We start from the raw sequence: 21,567 nt of genomic DNA on the forward strand, positions 1-21,567 counted from the left end.
CCACATCATGAGTTGGATGGAATCCACTCATCCAAGTTAAATGTGTAGGGAGAAGCCTGAATCAGTCAAATGGATTTATTAACCACTTGCTTACTGGGCACTTAAACCCCCCTCCTGCCCAGACCAATTTTCAGCTTTCAGCGCTGATGCACTTTGAATGACAATTACGCGATCATACAACACTGTACACAAATGACATTTTTATAATTTTTTTCCCACAAATAGAGCTTTCTTTTGGTGGTATTTAATTACAGCTGAGAGTTTTATTTTTTGCTAAACAAACAAAAAAAATGCAAAATAAAAAAAAAATGAAAAATCATGTTTAATAGTTTGTTATAAAAATTTGCAAACAGGTAATTTTTCTCCTTCATTGAAATGCGCTGATGAGGCGGCGCTGGTGGGCACTGATAGGCGGCGCTGGTGGGCACTGATAAGGTGGCACTGATAGGCACAAATAAGGCAGTACTGATGGGCACAGATAAGGCGGCACTGATGGGCAAAGATGGGCACAGATAAGATGGCACGAATGGGCACTGATAGGTACCACTGATAGATGGGACTGATGAGCACTGATAGGTGGCACTGATAGGTGGCTCTGATAGGTGGCACTGATGGGCGTCACTGATGGGCACTGGTACATGACACTGATGGGCACGGATATGTGGCACTGAGGTGCAGCACTGTGTGTGCGAGGCAGATTGTGGGCACTGATAGGTGGCACTATGGGCACTGATGAGTGGCACTTTTTGCCATATTTTAGTTTGCACTGGCAGGGGGCAGGTGGGCACTGATGAGCTGTCCCCAGCTCGCCGTGATCGAGACTGATGTCCCGATCACGGCCACCGGTGATCGGCTTTTTTTTCCACCTCGCTGACAGCGCGAGGAGGAAAAATAGCCGATTGCCGGCTCTGTTGTGATCACATGATCAGCTGTCATTGGCTCAAGAGTGATCCCCCCCCCCCCCCCATGCAATTTTACTCTCCACCTGCTCTGAGACATAAAATAAAACTTAAAATCAGTTTACTATATCAGATCAGACAGCAATTGTGATTGGTTATCAGCGGTTACAGCATATCATTACTGCTTACTGACTGGTTGCTAAAGGTTACAGCACACATTACGGCTCACTGATTAGTTGCTAGATGTTACAGCAAATGTTTTCTGTTTGTTAATTGGTTGCTAGAGATTCCTGTACAGTAATACTGCTCACTGCAGGGGGGCATGATCTACATATGAATTTTGCCTTAATTTACATATCATTACCGTCGGTCGCAGCTGTTTACTTACTAATGCCGCCACTATTTACATATGAATGCCAGTTATTTGCATGTAAACACAGGGTCTGCAGGTGAGTCATCTGTACACAACAATAGGGCAGAGCTGTGCAGCATTATTACCAGCACTTCACACTAAGATATCGGGACACCGCACATGACTAAAACTTCAAAGAACAAGGGACTTTTTATACCTGGATAGTTGGCAAGTATGAGGCAGCTGCTTTGGGCCCCACAACAATGGCAGGGCCCAGTGCAGCTGCCCCTTTTACCCTGCCTTAAAGACGGTATATAAATATACCTTTAATTATTTTTAATCTGATCTGAACTAAAGTAAACCGAATTGAACTTTGTATTTTAGTTTGCCTGGAGTTGAACTTACTGGCAGTTGAAATGTTGTCTGCATAAAACTAGCACACCACTAAGTGGCTCTATTTGCTGCCTGGGATTGTTTTTCAGCTCAGACACTCTATATAATAAATATAAGGAAGGAGGTAATTTTTTGTACAGCCGTGTATCACTGTGTGATTGGATACTTTATGAATTGCAAACAGTAATAAGTTCCCTCATATTCTTCTTCAGCTCCATTGGTTGTTAGATGATAATTTGTTCCAGATCCTGATCCAACAAATCTCTCTGGGAACCCCAGTATGTTGTTCCGTTGCTTTCCAGACAAGAAGACTTATAGGTTGTCCTGGCTTTTGTTGGTACCAATATAAAGTACAGTAAAACCTTGGATTGTGAGCATAATTTGTTCTGGAAGCATGCTTGTAATCTAAAGCACTTGTATATGAAAGCGAATTTCCCCATAAGAAATAATGGAAACTCCAATGATTTGTTCCACAACCATTTATTTATAAGTCCTTCAGTTTATAGTCCATATAACAAGATTATAGCAATGTGTAACCATAAAATGTCCATCCACAAATGGAAGCCTCTACAAGGGGATTAGAAGCAAAATCCAGCAGGAGCTCCAGAGTATAAAAGAGAAGAGGGGCGCATCTAAGTGTAGCAATATGGTTACATTTAATGAAGATACAACATATAGCAACTCACATGGTTGATGATTAAAAGAGGCACATCTAAGTATGCAGGCATCTGGGGTGAAGCTGTCCACATAGTCCATCCTCTGCACCGCTGACTCTCAGTCTGCAATTGTGACCGGGAAAACTACCCTGCAGTTTAACCACTTCCCGACCAGCGCACGACGATGTACGTCGACAGAATGGCACGGGCAGGCATATTGGCGTACATGTACGTCCAATCTTCAATGCCACACTGCCATCGGGAGCGCGCCGCTGGCTGGTCGGGACCCCCGTGAGTCCGGTCGCGGGACCCGCGGACTCGATCGCCGCGGGCATACCCGCGATCGTCTCATGGGACGGCTGAATGGAGGAAATGCTGTGTAAACAGCATTTCTCCATTCTGCCTAGCAACTAGTGACACTGATCTCTGCTCCATGTGATTGGAGCAGAGATCAGTGTTCACTAAATGAAAGCCCAACCCCCCCACAGTTAGTAACACACCCCTAGGAACACTTAACCCCTACACTGCCACCCACTGGTTAACCCCTTCACTGCCACTGTCATTTACACAGGAATCACTGCATTTATATAGCAGTGATTACTGTATAAATGACAATGGTCCCAAAAATGTGTCAAAAATGTCCGATGGGTCCCTCACAATGTCGCAGTCACAATAAAAATCGCTGATCGCCGCCATTACTAGTAAAAAAATAAAATAAAAAATTATTAATAAAAATGCTATAAAACTATCCCTATTTTGTAAACGCATTAACTTTTGCGCAAACCAATCGATAATCGCTTATTGCGTTTTTTTACCAAAAATATGTAGAAGAATACGTATCGGCCTAAACTGAGGGAAAAAATGTTTTTTTACATATTTTTGGGCGATATTTATTATAACAAAAAGTAAAAAATAATGTGTTTTTTTCAAAATTGTCGCTCTATTTTTGTTTATAGCGCAAAAAATAAAAACCGCAGGGGTGATCAAATACCACCAAAAGAAAGCTCTATTTGTGGGAAAAAAAGGACGTCAATTTTGTTTTGGAGCCACGTCGCACGACCGCGCAATTGTCAGTTAAAGCGACGCAGTGGCGAATCGCAAAAAGTGGTCTGGTCTTTGACCAGCAAAATGGTCCGGTCTGTAAGTGGATAAAAGAGAAGAGAGGCACCTCTAATGCCGCTTAAAAGTAGTGGTTAAAAAAAGCCCTTGTGGATTTTATTAACCTTTTTTTTTGTTAATTTTCCTTTAAGGGGGTGTGGCAAGGGGCGTGTCCTATGCCTACATATGTTTGTTAGTAAGTGTCACTCGTTCCCATCTCAAAATGTTGGCAGGTATGTAGATATGTCACCAGAATCATCATGAAGTCTCTGGACTGTGACATACACAGATCAATGATCTGCAGTTCTTTGTATCACATGAAATCTCTGGGGAAAAAACTTCTGAGATTCTCTATGTAAAACATCAGACATGCAAAAATCAGTCATGGGTCTTTCAGTTCCACACTGGGCTATATAATAATAGACTGCAGCCACCAACACACAGGATAAACTGAATACAATTTGCAATTTTTTTTGGAGAATAGCTTAAGTTTTTGTGTTTATTTTTAATATTGTGAATGTGTGTGTCTATATATTATTATTATTATTATTATTATAATACAAGATTTATATAGCGCCAACAATTTAGTGCTCTACAATATAAACAGAGACAATACAGTTACAATACAATAAAATACAAGAGGATTAAGAGGGCCCTGCTCAGAAGAGCTTACAATCTAATAGGGTGGCGCAGGTGATACAAAAGGTTATAACTGTGGGGAATGAGCTGATGGAAGTGGTAGGAGATTAGTTGTAGATGTGATAGGCTTTCCTGAAGAGATGAGTTTTCAGGGATCGCCTGAAGGTAGCAAGAGTAGGGGATAGCTGGACCAGTGGAGGTAGAGAGTTCCAGAGGATGGGAGAGGCTCTGGAGAAATCCTGGAGATGAGCATGGGAGGAGGCGACGAGAGAGCTTGAGAGTAGGAGGTCTTGAGAACAGCGGAGAGGACGATTTGGGTGATATTTGGAGACAAGGTTGGTGATGTAGCTCGGGGCAGAGCTGTGAATGGCTTTGTATGTTGTGGTTGGTATTTTGAATTTAATTCGCTGGGTGATTGGGAGGCAGTGTAGGGATTGGAGGAGAGGGTTGGCAGACACTGAGTGGTTGGTAAGATGGATAAGTCTGGCAGCAACATTTATGATAGACTGAAGACGGGATAGCCTATGGAGAGGCAGGCCAATGAGAAGGGAGTTGCAATAGTCAAGGCGAGAGATAACGAGGGAGTGAATGAGGAGCTTGGTGGTTTTGTTTGTTAAAAGGGGCAAATTTTACAGATGTTACAGAGGTGAATTCTACATACATACATATTATATATATATATATATATATATATATATATATATATATATATATATATATATATATATACATATATGCATACATACACACACATACACACACACACACACACACACACACACACACACACACACACACACACACACACACACACACACACAATATTACCAAAAGTATTGAGATGCCTGCCATTACACACACATGAACTTTAATGGCAACCCAGTCTTAGTCTGTAGGGTTCAATATTGAGATGACCCACCCTTTGCAGCTATGGCAACTTCAACTCTTCTGGGAAGGCTATTCACAAGGTTTAGGAGTGTGTCTATGAGAATGTTTGACCATTTTCCATAAGTGCATTTGTGAGGCCAGGCACTGATGATGGATGAGAAGGCCTGGCTCAGAGTCGCAGCTCAAATTCATCCCATACGTGTTCTATCGGGTTGGGGGGATTTTTGTGCACCTTGGGGAGGGCATAGAAAGTAGCCTCAGATGGAAAGATGATTCTTATAAAGTCCCAAGTATTTTTGTCTATGATGTTACAGTATATATCATTCCAATGAAAAAAACTGTGTAAGTGTTGTTTATTATCGGGGGCAAGAGGTAATTGGGAGATGGTTGTGGTTATTGGGGGGGTAAATAAGACCACTCTACCAGTCACAGCAATGAAGAAGAATTTTACTTGCCTATACTCGTCTATACGGTTGCACAACTTTACTCGCATATACTCAACATGACTAGTGTAGTCTGAATGTTCCCCTTATATTATTCCTTACCCATACCTTCCCCTATTAGAAACGAGACCACACCATAGGTTGGAGTAAACTGGCCACAACAGCCTTTATTAAACATAACTCAAAATTCACTCCAATAACTTGTAAATATGAAAATATCTAAATATATATAGATATATAAATATAAATAACTTTATTACCATTAAACCACATTAAATAACATTAACTGCCCATTCTGGTGATCTCTGACGGTGACCCCACTTAAGCCAATACCAAATCACTGCGGTACACCTCACCAACTTCCCAAAGGCCTCCACCTGTGACCGGTCGGAGACAACTTCCGCCAGTGAACATAACCGTATTCCCTCCAACGTTCAGGAATACCCAGAGGGGCCGATCGTTAGATGAGCCCCCCACACCCTCAGATCCCTTCTGAGTACCTGTCTACCGTCAGAAACCACCAGAAAACACACCGCCAACACAGGAAAACCTTCAGCTGCCGTGACAACCGACGAAACCTGCAAAAGAAGAAAAGACCAGCAACAAACGACACAACAAAACAAACACATAACATTAGGGCGGGAGGGCGGGAAAAACTGCCTCCTCTGTGTCACGCTGGGATCCGAATGATCCCCTAAAGCCACACCCCTCCCTTTTATATGACCCCTCCCCTACACTGAACTTGCTTCCTGCAAACCTTTTTCCTCAGCTCCACCCATAAAGCTTAACCCTCTGTGTCCCTCATCCACACTGTCATGTCCAGCACTCCTTATATCATTGCATTCATAATCCGTGCTTCTCTTGACTAGTGTAGTCTGAATGTTCCCCTTATATTATTCCTTACCCATACCTTCCCCTATTAGAAACGAGACCACACCATAGGTTGGAGTAAACTGGCCACAACAGCCTTTATTAAACATAACTCAAAATTCACTCCAATAACTTGTAAATATGAAAATATCTAAATATATATAGATATATAAATATAAATAACTTTATTACCATTAAACCACATTAAATAACATTAACTGCCCATTCTGGTGATCTCTGACGGTGACCCCACTTAAGCCAATACCAAATCACTGCGGTACACCTCACCAACTTCCCAAAGGCCTCCACCTGTGACCGGTCGGAGACAACTTCCGCCAGTGAACATAACCGTATTCCCTCCAACGTTCAGGAATACCCAGAGGGGCCGATCGTTAGATGAGCCCCCCACACCCTCAGATCCCTTCTGAGTACCTGTCTACCGTCAGAAACCACCAGAAAACACACCGCCACAGCCCGAAAGGGTGACCCCCTCAACCTTGAGGGCCACCCCACACCCTAAGAGCTATTTTGTATACCCTCCTGCAGACCCAATGACCAAAGGTCAATACCCACGTCCGACCCCCATCCTGGTTTTGTTGATGCTTACCATGGACCTAGCCCACCTCCACACCGATCTGAGCGCAACGACCTACCAAACCAAGATGGTACCCGGGAAGCGGACTCGTAAGTGCAAAACATCCGCCCTAACATCAGCTAAGATGTCCCTTTCCTTCCGTATGCCCAGGTCGTTGCCCCCTGCGTAAATGACCAACACATCCGGGGGCCTGTCCCTCATTGCAAAGCGCTCAACTTCCTTCATCACACGCTCCAACCGCATGCCCGGGAATCCCAACCACATCAACCTAGCCTCCCCCCAGGAATTCCCAACGGCCCGCCTGCCGGCTGAGCATCACCTCTCCCGGCCCCCCAGCACACGTCCGAGTGCCCTAGGATCCAAACGAGGCGTGAGGAACCTCCATCTGGAATAAAAAACATAACACAGAACACATAACAACCAACAAACGTAATATACCATAACACCTGTAACTCCCAACCCCATACTGCAAAACACTCCCAGCCACGCCCCCACTCACCCCAGGATCAACTGCGGCCGGACATACGAACGGAACCTCTTAGATTCCCAACGACCGATCCGGCGAACAATCGCCTCAGCCAGCCCACATCGGGCCGCCTCAGTGGCCGCCCCAATACGGAAGGAGTGCGACGAGTACTCCCGGTCGTCCAAACCCACAGTCCGCAGGCACCGTTGAAAACTGACACGAATTGCAACCTAGAGAGAAAAGAGCCCCCCGCATGCAGCAAGAAAGGCCCCCCCCCTCCAGCCGCACCGCCCGAAAGGCCCTTACCGCCACCACAGGGCCCACTGCCGAGCCTGGCAAGGCAACCAGTATAATCAACACTCCCCTGCCCAGCTGGTCAGGCTTGGACCTCCGCCACCGTATACTCACCCGATCAGCAGCCACCTGTACATCCTGATCCAACAGCCCCACAGCACCCCGTTTAGACCGACACACCAACTCCCCAGTCCCAAACGCCCCATAAAACGCAAATGAAAAAGCCGCTGTGAACAGGATGGCCTTGTAAGCGGAAGAACAAACTTCCACAAGCCGGGAACAAATCGCCACCAAGTTATCACACTTCACCAGCCTGTGCGCCTCCCGACCTTTCCGTTCCCTCCTATACCCCTTCAAGGTTTGCCGCACCCAGAAAGCCGCATTCCCGTCCGGCTCTCCCCACAGCTTAAACAAAATGCCAACCCCGCCAATTTCCGATCAATCGACGCAGGTGCCAATCCCATCTCAATGTTCCGTGCCACCCAATACAGCCCCAACCAGCGCTGGTCGGAGCCCCGACCAACCGCTCCAACTCAACCATTCTGACCACACCCTAGAATAGGCCGCCCACGTGGACTCACTCAAAGACCCCTGAATCCAACCTGCGGCGACTACAAGGGCATCCCCCACATTCACCCAGGGCAAGACGCCCTAGACTCCTCCGTTCTCGGCGCCAGATCCCGGAACTCGTCCCACTGAAAACGAGAGAGCGAGTTAGCCAAAGAATTCTCCACCCCAGGTATGTGCACTGCCGAAACGTAAACATTGAGCCGTAAGCACCGAAACACCAGCCGCCGTAGCAGCCAAATGGTTGAGGACCTGAACCACCCCCATGCCGTCTCAACTAATGCGCAACTTCATATTACGGAACTCCTCCCCCCACAGCTCCAATGCCAACACCACCGGGAATAGTTCAAGCAGAACCAGGTTGCCCAACAACCCCGCCACCTCTCAAGATTGCGGCCAAGGGTCAGCACTCCACCGTCCCCGAAAATACGCCCCATAACCCGCCGACCCAGCCGCGGCAGCGACCAATTCCACATCGAAATTGCTCGCTGGCCCCGACATCCACATGTCCCGCCCGCTACAAGAGGCTAGGAATTCACGCCACGCCCGCAAGTCTTCCCTGTGTTCCTTCCCGCAGACGCACAAAATGGTTAGGCACACTCACCCCGGCCGAGGCTGCCGACAGCTGTCTGCAGAACACCCGCCCCCATAGGGATGATCCGGCAAGCAAAATTAGGCTAGCCCAACAGAGACTGCAGGGCCCTCAACCGGACCTTCTACTATCCTTGCATCTCCACCAATTCCATTCTCAGATCAAGTAATTCATTCTCGGGCAATCGACACTCCATTGCCCTCGAATCGATCACTATCCCCAAAAAACTCAAGTCCGTAACTGGTCCCTCTTTTTTATCCCCCGCCAACGGTACCCCGAACTTACCTGCAATGTGCTGCAACGTGGACAGAAAATCGCACCCACACTGGAGGCAGGCGGGGCCCACGCACAGAAAGTCGTCCAAATAGTGGATGACCGACTCCAGGCCCGAAACGTCACTCACCACCCACTCCAAAATGAGCTAAACGCCTCAAAGTAGGCGCAGGAAATGGAACAACCCATGGGCAGGCACTTACTCATATAGAACTGGCCCCGCCAATGGCACCCCACATCTGCCTTGGCCATAAGAGCCCCGCATCCAGAAAGCCTGACCCACCTCACCGCCGCATCAAAAGACGTGTATGAGACCGTACACGCATCAGGGCCGATGAAGTCATTGACCGACCCCCCTTTAGGAAAGGACAAGTGATGAAGCAAGCGAAATTTCCCAGGCTCTTTCTCAGGAACTACACCCAGCGGGGACACCACCAGGTCGCCCCACGGTTGCACTTCGAAAGGCCCACCCATCCGGCCCAACGCCACTTCCTTGCCCAAGTTTTCGCCTACCACCCGGGTGTACCAAAGCCGATCGCAAGTTCCGGGCCACTGGGGGCACCTCCGCCAATGAACAAGGAATCCTGAAACCGTCCCGAAAACTCCGAAATCAACCCCCGCGCCGCCTCACCATCCGGATACTTACTTAGGAAAGGAAGTATCCTTTCCAGGGTTACCGGCGTCATCCCTTTCGTGAGCAACATCGCCGGAACGCTTTTCTTTCCTGAAACAGCGGGACAGTGCGAGGGCGCCGCCGCAGCCGGAGCACTCGTGCTTAAATCGGCACGCTCTCCCGAATTTACAAGCCCCCCATTAAAGGGCCAGCACACACCCCGCTTTTTCCCGGCCGGCAGCCCTGAGGACAACACACTCCCGCCCCCCCCTGAAGAAACGGAGCAGGAGTCCGAGCCGCAGACATAAGCCTCATCCAGAGGCTGATGTCCTTGTGGTCCCAGCGTAGTTCCGGCCGCACCGCTGCCTGGACTGTTCGTCATAACGCAGCCATGCCACCCCCCATACACCCGATAAGCCTCTCCAGTTGCGTCCATACAGCAGAACAACGCCGAGCAATGCTCGGGGTTCTTCTCCCCAATCACCCTAGCTAAGCCAGCGAACGCCTGAAGCCAATTGGAGAAAGTGCGCAGAATCACCGATACCTACGCCGCTCCTCGTCGTCCTTTTTGAACTGTCCGGCTTGACCCTATCCAAGTTGAACTTCTCAAGGGGGAGCAAAGAGAAAATCTCCACATACTCACCCATGCCAATATTCTCCCGCACCTCCTGCTCCAGGCACGCCCCCACCGGGCCCTCGAATCAACATATACTTCGCACCGGGCAGCATCCGCAATCCTGACCACATCGGTCCACGCCCCAGGTTCCGTGACCACTGGGGGGACCCCCGTGCCCCCAGGCCCCATGTCTACCACCCCCCCAGAAGCCGCAGCGGTCGGGGGGTCCACCACCGGCGTGGCCCCGGACTCCCCTCCCCCCGACCCTGGGCCCGCAGCCATCCAGGGACCCACTTGCGGCGCCCCCGAACCCCCGGCAAACTTACCCACCAGGGCCCGCAGCCCCTCCAAGAAGGTCCTGCAGCTGTCCGTGGGCCCCCCCAGGGCGACATGCCATCCCCTTGCCGTTCTGGGATACCGGGTCCCCCAGCAAATCCCCCAAGGCTTCCGTCAGAACCAAAAGATCACGTGACTTACCTGGCCGCACCGGGGCCTTGCCGACAGTCATGGTTTCGTGCGCTGCATGTGAAAATTCCTCCTCCTGCGACAGCTCACCCTCGGACTTGTCCTCCGCGGTGCGCGCTGGGGGCGCCGCCATCCCCCTGGGCGAATCGCAGACCTCCTGGTCCACGCGCTCAGGCGCATCCCGCAGTGCCTGTGGTCCCCGACCACCCCCGGCATGCTGGTGTCCAAGACCAGCCCTGCCAGGCACCTCGGTGGCTCCCTTCATCCCACCCGCCCCAGCCCGGGAGCTGCGACCCCCCCCCGTGCCAACCCTGCCCCCCCACCGCGCGTGTCCCCATGCTGGAACCCCCAGTCCGAGGATCCCCCCCCTTCCGCTGCACCCCCAAGGCGGCTGGACCCAGAGCCCCCCGCCCGTTCCCCCCCCCCCGTTCCCGAGTGCCGGCCCGACCCGTAGCCGGCGCCATTTTGCCGCGAGGCCCCGCCCCCCTCCGGTCGGCGGCGCAATGACCACCCGGACCAGGGAGAGCCAGGCACCTTCCTCTTCGCCGGGGGGACCGAGCGGTCGGCCCCCGGGCTCTGCCAGTCACGAGGTGGACGAGGTGTAGGCCCGGGGAAAAAACGCGCCGGAGGCCGAGACCTCCGCGCACGCAGCGGCGCCTCACCTGCATCCCCGACATCCTCCGCGGTGTCCTCCAGGTCCCCGCTCGGTCCCGCAGCCACTCCGCTCCGCACGCCTCCGCCGCCCGTCTCAGCCTCTTGAAAATCACATCCAGGTCGGCCATTACAGAGGAGCAGAGAAAAACTGCCTCCTCTGTGTCACGCTGGGATCCGAATGATCCCCTAAAGCCACACCCCTCCCTTTTATATGACCCCTCCCCTACACTGAACTTGCTTCCTGCAAACCTTTTTCCTCAGCTCCACCCATAAAGCTTAACCCTCTGTGTCCCTCATCCACACTGTCATGTCCAGCACTCCTTATATCATTGCATTCATAATCCGTGCTTCTCTTTACTCATGTCTTAAAACACAGTTTTTGGCCCTTTGCACACGGGCGTCAGATGTTCCTAAGTAAACATCAGTAAGGCCGCGTACACACGCGGGGACTGTTCGCCCAACTTTGTCCGTCAAACAGTTTCGGCAAACAGTCCGCTCAAAATTAGCATGGACGGACATGGCCACACACGACGGACGAACAGTTTGCTGAAACCGTGCGCGATGACGTGAACGGCACGTACGACGGGACGAAAAATACGACGTCCTATACACTGCATTATAACTTTCGGCGTGTAAATCCTTTCTGAGCATGCGCGGAACTTAGTTTGACGAACAAGCCTACACACGAGGGGACTGTTCGCTGAAACAAAGTTTCAGCGGACAGTTTTACGGAAATTCCGAAAAACCTTGTTCAGCGGACTGTCCGCTGAAACTGTCCGCTGAAAGCCCACACACGAGCGGACTGTCCGCCGAAACACTGTTCAGCGGACAAAGTTGGGCGAACAGTCCCCGCGTGTGTACGCGGCCTAAGGCTCCTTTCACACTTGTACGACTTAGGATCCAACTTGTGAGACCCAAAGTCACAGGACATGTGAAATGGCATATAAAGTATCTCTATGAGAACTGCTCCAATTGACACTAATGAAGATGCTGCAACTTCAGAAAAGGTTCCTGCACTATATCGATCCTACTTTGACACGACTTCAAAGTGTCTAAAACTCTTATTAAAGTCACTTCAAAGTTGTATCAAAGTCGGACTCCAAAGTTGTACTGAAAATCACACAACTTTGGAGTTGGCTCGTGTCGAAGGAGCATAAATGATGATGCCCGTGTGCAAGGGGCCTAAAACATTTCAATTAGTGTATTCTATTAGCGTATAGTCAGCTTTAGCTTTTAAAACATTTGAGCAGTGAATCTGTTATCCACCAAACCAATCCTCCTCTTCTCGAGTCCCTGCCAGTTCTCCTGGGCTCTCCCCCTTGCAGTGCCCCCCTACATGACTTGTGCATGAACACTTCCATGCCCCGAGCCCATAAGACACATAGAGCATGGTTTTGCCCCTCTCCTCCTCACTTGCTGTGACAGGGGGAGAGCAGGGAGAACCACTCCTATTGTGCACATCGATGGATCAAGATCGGGCTCAGGTAAGTATTGGTGGGTAACTGCACACTGAAGGTTTTTTAAAGTGCTAGATGATGCTGGACATTCTCAAGACAGTTTCTAATACACATTGTGAAAAGCAAGTGTGAGTCTGTACAGCTGTGCAACATTGACGTTCTGATTTAAAGTGGTTGTAAACCCTTACAACCAACTTTGACCTACAGGTAAGCCTAGATTAAGGCTTACCTGTAAGTCCAAGAAATATCTCCTAAACCTACATGGTTTAGGAGATATTTGTCGAAAGACAGGCACCGCTGTCTACGGAGTATGCGCTGTAGACAGTGGCGCGCAGGTGCACTGAGCGTGCCGCGGTCAACGGCTATATGCCGCGAGTGGCGGCTCCCGTGTGCATGCACGGGAGTGAAGTCATCACGGCTTTGCCGAATGACAGCGGTGGAGCAGCGAGACCCACCGAGAAGATGGATGCGCCGGATTACAGGGGACATCGGTGACATCTCTGGCTCCTGTGTCAGGTAAGTGACACATAATGGGCTACTATGCGATGCATAGTAGTCCATTAGGCTATACCTTTGCAGGGAGACAAAGAGGAAGTAAACTCATCAGGGTTTATTTCCTCATTAATGACTTTACAGTGACGTATAATAAAAAGAAGGTGAAAGAGGAAGAAGGTTTTTGTACAGCTTTGTATCATTGTGTGAGTGGCATGCTCTTTTTCTGATGGCAGTAATATACTCCAGTGTCATCTTCCTTGGCTCCTTTAATGGTCAGTGTGAATTCTCTTCCAGATCCGGATCCAACATACGTCTCAGGAATTCCAGTGAACCTGCTTACAGCATCTGCTATAAGACCTCTCAATGGCTGTCCTGGTCTGTGCTGGGTCCAAACTAAGCCATCAACCTTATACTGATCCATGTAAATACTTTCACTGACTCTACAATAGATAATGACATCTTCTCCCGGAGACACAGATATAGAACCTGGAGTCTGAGTCACCGTGATCTCTGCAGGTGATCCTACATCAAAACAAAATATGTTCTTATATACATTCTTACAAAAGGTATATACCTAAGGTGTGAGTATAAAGGTACAGATGCTGCTAAAACTATATATACCATACTAACTACTAACAGACATATCAGCCTGAATGTCACACCGCTTCCTCAAACTCAATCTATCCAAAATCGAGCTTATGATTTTTCCTCCCCCATGTGCCTTTTCCCCTGACTTCTCTGTTAAGATCATTAGCAATACTATCAGCCCGTCCCTGCAAGCCAAGGTTCTAGGTGTAACCCTGGACTCCTTTCGGCCCCACACCCGATTGCTGTCCAAATATTGTTGCCTCAAATGCCGCAACATCTCCAAAATACATCCCTTCATACCCAATGACCCCACAAAGCTCCTCGTTCACTCCCTGGTCATCTCCTGCCTCAACTACTGCAACTCCCTTCTCATGGGATTACCTTTACATAGGCCAGGCTCATCCACCTTGCCATCCGTTGAGTGTCTGCTACTTCTCTCTGTCAATCCGTCCACTGGCTTCCACTCACCCACTTAGCGCTACTATCAGCCCATCCCCGAATGCCAAGGTTTTAGGTGTAACCCTGGACTCTGAACTATGCTTTCAGCCCCACGTCCAAACACTGTCCAAATCTTGCACTTCAACCTCTGCAACATCTCTAAAATATGCCCCTTTCATAACCAATGACACCACAAAGCTCCTAGTTCACTTCCTGGCCATCTCCCGCCTTGACTACTGCAACTCCCTCCTTGGGATTACCTTTACAAAGCCTATACCCCCTTCAGTCCATCATGAATGCTGCTGCCAGACTCATCCACCTTACCAACCGTTCAGTGTCTGCTACTCCTCTCTGACAATCCTTCCACTGGTTTTCACTCACCCAACAAATTAAATTCAAAATACTAACAACAACTTACAAAGCCATCCACAACTCAGCTCCCAACTACATCACTAACCTAGCCTCAAAATATCAAATGTCTTGTTCCTTTTGTTTCTCCCAGACCTCATGCTCTCCAATTCCCTCGCCCACTCCTCCCATGCTTGCCTCCAGGACTTTTCCTACCCCAATCTGTCCGATTATCTCCTACTCTGCTTTTTAGACAATCCCTGAAAACCCTCCTCTTCAGAGAAGCCTATTCTGCCTTCACCTAACAACCGTACTTTTATTTTCTCAATCAGATCATCCGCCACAGTAATAACTGTGTATGCTTTTGACCCTCCCTCCTAGATTGTAAGCTGTAACGAGCAGGGCTCCGATTCCTCCTGCATTGAATTGTACTGTACTTGTACTGTCTGCACAAGCTGTAGAACATATATAAATCCTGTATGATAATAATAATAATATAGTATTTTCATACCGTTAATGTAAAGAGACAACAGAAAGAGCAGATATGTCAGAGGAAGCATCTTGTATCGGGACGGTTGCCTGTTTCACCCACCACACAGATAAATGGCTTTCAAGGCAAATTATTTATATCCTATGAAGGAACTAACCTCAGAGATGTTCTATGTAAATCAGGAAAGATGCAAATAGCCCAGACAGGGGAAGTACAGGCGGTCCCCGGGTTACAAACAAGATAGGGTCTGTAGGTTTGTTCTTAAGTTGAATCTGTTTGTAAGTCGGAACAGGTACATTTTTTAAGTGTAGCTCCAGACAAAAGATATATTAAGCTTTTTGGATAGCATATGGAAGGGTTCTCACCCCTGTAACATTTGTTTTGCTGTCTGTGCCCTTGTTCAGAAAATTTCACCTAACTTTCTGTTCCAATGAGAATTGGATTTTGAAAATTTTGGGTTGTTGTGGAAACAAGGATTGGTGATAACGCATCAGTGGAGACACCTTTTTCCCATATTAACTCTTATGCCACGTACACATGACCAGACTTTTTGACAGCAAAGGTCCGACAGAACAAGTCCGTCGGACAATTCAATCGTGTGTGGGCTCCATCAGACCTTTGCTTGCCAAAAATCCGGTGGACTTTAGAAATAGAACATGTTTTAAATTTTCCAACTGGAACTCCGCCGGACCGAGAAATCCGTTTGTGTGTATGCTAGTCCGACTGACAAAAACCGACGCTAGGGCAGCTATTGGCTACTGGCTCTGAACTTCCTTATTCTAGTCCGGTCGTACGTCATCACGTTCAAATCCGTCAGACTTTGGTGTGATTGTGTGTGGCCAAGTCTGTTCATTTCGGAAAGTCCGACGGAACTCCGCCGAAAGTCAGTCGGAACTAGTCCCTCGAAAAGTCCGGTCGTGTGTACGCGACATTACAGGAGAGAATTTCCCTTCCTAGGGGGAGACTTCCTCTCACTTCCTGTTGTCTCCCTCCGTTTGTAAGTAGAAGTCGTTTGTAAGTCGGGTGTTTGAAAATAGGGGACCGCCTGTACTTAAATCATGCAACTTTTATATTTTACTGAGTTGTATGCAGAAAGTGAGATTATAAAGATCCTGTCTCCATAAAGCAGACTGGTTTTCTTGGTCCCTAAAATTTCATACCCCTGTATATACCCCTGTAAGTTTTGGGAATATAACATTTTATTTTTGATAGTGAGGGTGGAGTTTTTGTTTTTTGTTTTTTAACGCAGTACTGCCAATGCCAAATAAAAACCACACTCACCAGAACGATGTGACCCACAAGATGTAAGGTCAGCAAAAGCCCATGGGAGCAGCATCTCTAGCTCGGGTAGATGGAGCGCCATCTCTCCTGCAGCACCGCTTACATGGCTCACAACAATTATGTTCCAGCTTTAGTGGTTCTAACTTACTTGTTCCCAATATCTTAGTATCTCCCCCCTAGACAGCCAAGAAAAAAACAGAAAAGCATCTTCATGCAAAGGGCATATTAAACCCAGCACATTAAAATCTATAAGAAAACATTAAAAAATGCACGCATATGAAAATGCCATTGGGTGCATTTTTATGGCATCCATTTACCCTTTTTATACATATTGGGGTTGATTTACTAAAGGCAAATCCACTTTGCACTACAAGTGCACTTGGAAATGCAATCACTGTAGATCTGAGGGGAAGATCTGAAATGAGGGGAAGCTCTGCTGATTTTATCATCCAATCATGTGCAACCTAAAATGCTGTTTGTTTTTTTTCTCGCATGTCCCCCACAGATCTAGTGCGACTGCACTTCCAATTGCACTTGTAGTGCAAAGTGAATTTGCCTTTAGTAAATAACCCCCATTGTGTCGCAATGCTCCAATTATTATTCCTTGTGCATAAAACAAGTCTATATCAGCTACAGAAAAAGAATATGAGATTGTATTAAGTTTTTCTGTGTTATAATCTTAACCGCTTCAGCCCCAGAAGATTTTACCCCCTTCCTGGCCAGAGCACTTTTTGCGATTCGACACCGTTTCGCTTTAACTGACAATTGCGCAGTCATGCCCCGTTGCACCCAAACAAAATTGATGTTCTTTTTTTTTTTTAAATAGAGCTTTCTTTTGGTGGTATTTGAGCACCTCTTTGGTTTTTATTTTTTGCGCTATAAACAAAAAAAGAGCGACAATTTTGAAAAACAAAAAAAATAATTTTTAACTTTTTGCTATAATAAATATCCCCCAAAAATATATAAAAAAAACAATTTTGTTCCTCAGTTTAGGCCGATATGTATTCTTCTACATAATTTTGGTTAAAAAAAAATGCTATAAGCATATATTGATTGGTTTGCGCAAAAGTTATAGCGTCAAAATAGGGGATAGTTTTATGACATTTTTTTTTTTCTTTTGCTAGTAATGGCAGCGATCTGCAATTTTTATGGGGACTGCGACATTATAGCGGACACGTCAGACAATTTTGACACATTTTTGGGACCAATGGCATTTATACAGCGATCAGTGCTATAAAATGCATTGATTACTATAAAAATTCCACTGGCAGGGAAGGGGTTAACACTAGGGATCGATCAATGGGTTAACTGTGTTCCCTAGTGTGTGTTCTAACTGAAGGGGGGAGGGGACTGTGTAGGGGAGATGACAGATCGCTGCTCATACTCTGTATGAACAGACAATCTATCCCCCCCCCCCCCCCCCAGAGAACTGGAAACTGTGTGTTTGATTGATTTAGGGAGAGCGGCGGCGATCGCGGGAGCCCGGCGGTGATCACAACCGCCGGGCACTCGCATCACCTCCGTGGGCAAGCAGGGGGCTCCTAGTGGCCAAATAACTAAGCAACATAACATGATGACGATTCATGCAGCTAGTCGGCAAGCAGTTAAAGTGATTGTAAGCTTGTAAAACAATACATTCAGTTTAAAATAGAAATTAAATGTAAAACTTTTTTGTATCAATATAAAAAACATTATAAATACCCTTTTTTTCAATTTTTTAAAAGTGATCACATAATCTCTGTTCTCAGCTGCATAAGAGCTGGGGGAGGGGAAACAGTAGCACACTGATCTTCCCAGTGAAAGGCTGTGCAGGAAGGTGTGTCAGGACACATCTTATCATTGGAGGAGAGCAGGCTGAGTTTGCAGCATAGCTAGAAAACAAACCACGCTGTGCTATCCTGCTTAGGGTGGTCAGTTTTTAATAGGAAAGCAGGTGGACTGTCAGTAACACCAGGAAATTCACACAAAGGAAGAAATACAGAGAACAGGATACTCTCTCATACAAGTGCATGGTACAGCAGGCACATATGAGGAATATGGAATGTTGGGCGTACATTGTCTTTAATGTACAGTCGTAGAACTATTTTAAATGATTGTAATCCTTTATTTTCTGATCACTTGCTAATTAGTATATCAGGCAATTGGAAACTGTTAAAGCAGAGCGAGCTCCAGCAAATAACAAATAAAACATGCATGATGAGAGTAATTAAAAATGGAGTGTTTGCTGCAATGCTTATCTTCAATCTGGAGGTGTATTTCCAGTAATATCTTTCCACCAACAGAAGTTGCCATTTTGGGTGAATAATGGACAGCATCCTTCAACCCAGTTCTTGTGAGCCCAGGCTGTCACTGACGTTTTGGGTGTCATTACACAGCTGGGTTCAGTGTACTACTGCACCGAAAGGTGCTCACTTGTCATTAGGTGCCATTTTGCACAATAGTATGGACCACCCCCTATGGCATCAATGAACCAGCTACAGTGCCTTGAAAAAGTATTCTTACCTCTTTTCCACATTTTCTTATGTTACAACTAAAAACATAAATGTATTTTATTGGGATTTTATGTGATAGACCAACACAATGTGGCAATTATAAAGTGGTAGGAAAATGATAAATAGTTTTCAAAATCTTTTACAAATAAATATGTGAAAAGTGTTGCGTGCATTTGTATTCAGCCCGCTTTACTCCGATATCTTTAACTAAAATCTAGTGGAACTAATTGCCTTCAGAAGTCATCCAATTAGTAAATAGGGAACATGCAAACCCTATTAAAGTCTATGGGACACCTACATGAAAAATCAAAAGTGCTAATTTTAAAGGTTTATCTGGAAGTTATTGCCATAAAAAGTGTATGTGAACCCGATTACTACCCTAGGGGACATGTATCAATGCAAAAAAAGTTTTTAAAACCACAGTTTTTTCAGGAGCATTGATTTTAATAATGCTTAAAGTTAAACAGTAATAATGAAATATTCCTTTAAATATCGTGCCTGGGGGGTCCCCTTAGTCTGCCTGTAAAGTAGCGCATATGTGCAGTGTTTATAACAGTACCGCAGAAAAAATGACATTTTTGAAAATTGCCTAACTTTGGAGCCGGCTAATGTGGAAGGAGCATAAATTATGGTGCCCATGTGTAAGCGGCCTAAGACTAAAAATGTCAAACAAAATTCTATTAGCATATAGCCAGCTTTATTTTTAAAACATTTGAGGGGGCGTGGTCTTGGCATGGAGGAGTAAGTGTGCATTCTCTCTGAGCTCCCGGTCCGCCACTCCTTGGCAGATTGCCCACACAGAATTGCCACACATTATAGCTTCTCCACTTAGCCCAGGCGACCAGGGAAGTGGTACCAAAGTACTGTGCTACTCACAGCTGGTATGGAGCGTTTCCTAATTCTGATACAGCCGGCCACTTCCACACCAGATCCAGCCAAGATGGCACCAGCGCCGGCCACGAGGATGGAGCTGGAGTCGCCCGCATCGGAAGGAGGGGGAGCAAGGTACAATTGCAGCACTGACATGCCCCTGTTCTCCCCTCCTAGTGATCTCTCCCCCTGCCTTCCTCGATCTCTGTCCCTCACATCTCTCGGCAGTCCTGGGGGGAGCCCTGTGGCTCTACACAGTGGGATCCACAAGGCACTCAGCCCTCACAGAACCAGGTCTCCATACCTGCTGCCCCGCTGCTCCTCACACAGCACAGGCAAGCCACACTGCGCACTCTCCCCCTGATTTTGTTCACTTCTAGGTGACCTTGGTTCAGGTATCAATAGGGTCACCTACCCTCAGGTATGCCCCTCACAGGGGCCCACAAGATGTTCTTGTCTAGGCCTAAATCTATTTAGCGGTACTAGACTAGGCTGCGGAGCCTCAGCTCGTTCTCACTGGGCACTGACTCTCAGAGAGCGAACGGTCTCTCCAACTGTCAGATTTTACAATGTTGTCTGCAAATGTTTCACTTCTGTTACCACTCCTTGTAGTACAATTTGTTTTTGTTTTGGTTATTTCATTATTGAGATGTTTACCATTGCAAAGTGGTTCCTACTTGGACTGCCTCCGGCGGGGAACTGTTGGGGGGTTCCCGCATATTGGGGGCTCAACCCTTGAAGTGCCTTACCTCATCCCCCCACTAGGCCTTAGCTGCCCTGATTGGCAGTAGTCCTCCATTTGGAGATTTAGTTTTTTCCCCATCCTCTCTACACCTCCCCCACCATCTCCACCCTATTCCACTCAGATTGTTTCTTATAGCCCTCTTCACCCCTCTCTTTTACATTCCCTATCCTTAGTCTAACCCTCCTCCCCCTCCCCATGTTACCTACTGCCCCAGGTTCTGTTGAGGTCTGACAGCCCATCCCCACCCCACTCACAATGTCATTGAAATTTGTGTCATGGAATGTGAAAGGTATGAACGCTCCAGAAAAGCGCTCCAGTTCCTCAAGTAGTATTCTTACAAGAAATCCATTTTCGGGTAGACAAGATACCGAAAATATCCAATAAGCACTTCCCAACAGCATATAACAGTGTGTTACCCTCCACAAAATCAAAGGGAATGAGTATTCTCCTGTCCAAAACTGTACCCTGGCAGCTGCTGGACCTCCAGACCAACCATGAGGGCAGATACCTTTTTGTTAAAGGTACACTACAGTCACAAACACTCGCCCTGGCTAACCTGCACCTGCCGAATGTGGATCAGCTTCCAGTACTTGAATCATGCCTAACCGCATTAGCCACCTTTGCAGAGGGAACTTTAGTGTTTGGGGGCAAACTCAACTTCACCATTGATCCCCGTACGGATTCCTCGACAGGCTCCTCGGCCCTGTCCCGGAGATCTTGGAACTGAGTCAGGGAATTGCTGCACTCGCATCAATTAGTGGATATTTGGCATATCTTTTACCCACAGGAGAGGGACTACACCTTTTTCTCAGCGGTTCATGGCTCATATTCCAGGATAGATCTTTTCCTGGCCTCTCATGCCACAATCCCACTTGTCTCTGGTGCCCAAATTGGACACATTGTGCTCTTGGACCACGCTTCAATCTCCTTAGTCCTTGCTTCACAACACCTGGCACCTAGATCAACCATGTGGCAGCTAAATGAGTCCCG

This window comes from Lithobates pipiens, unplaced genomic scaffold, assembly GCF_037356315.1.
Source record: "Lithobates pipiens isolate NorthernLeopardFrog02 unplaced genomic scaffold, aLitPip1_a1.2 Scaffold_13, whole genome shotgun sequence".
NCBI classification, from domain to species: Eukaryota; Metazoa; Chordata; class Amphibia; order Anura; family Ranidae; genus Lithobates; species Lithobates pipiens.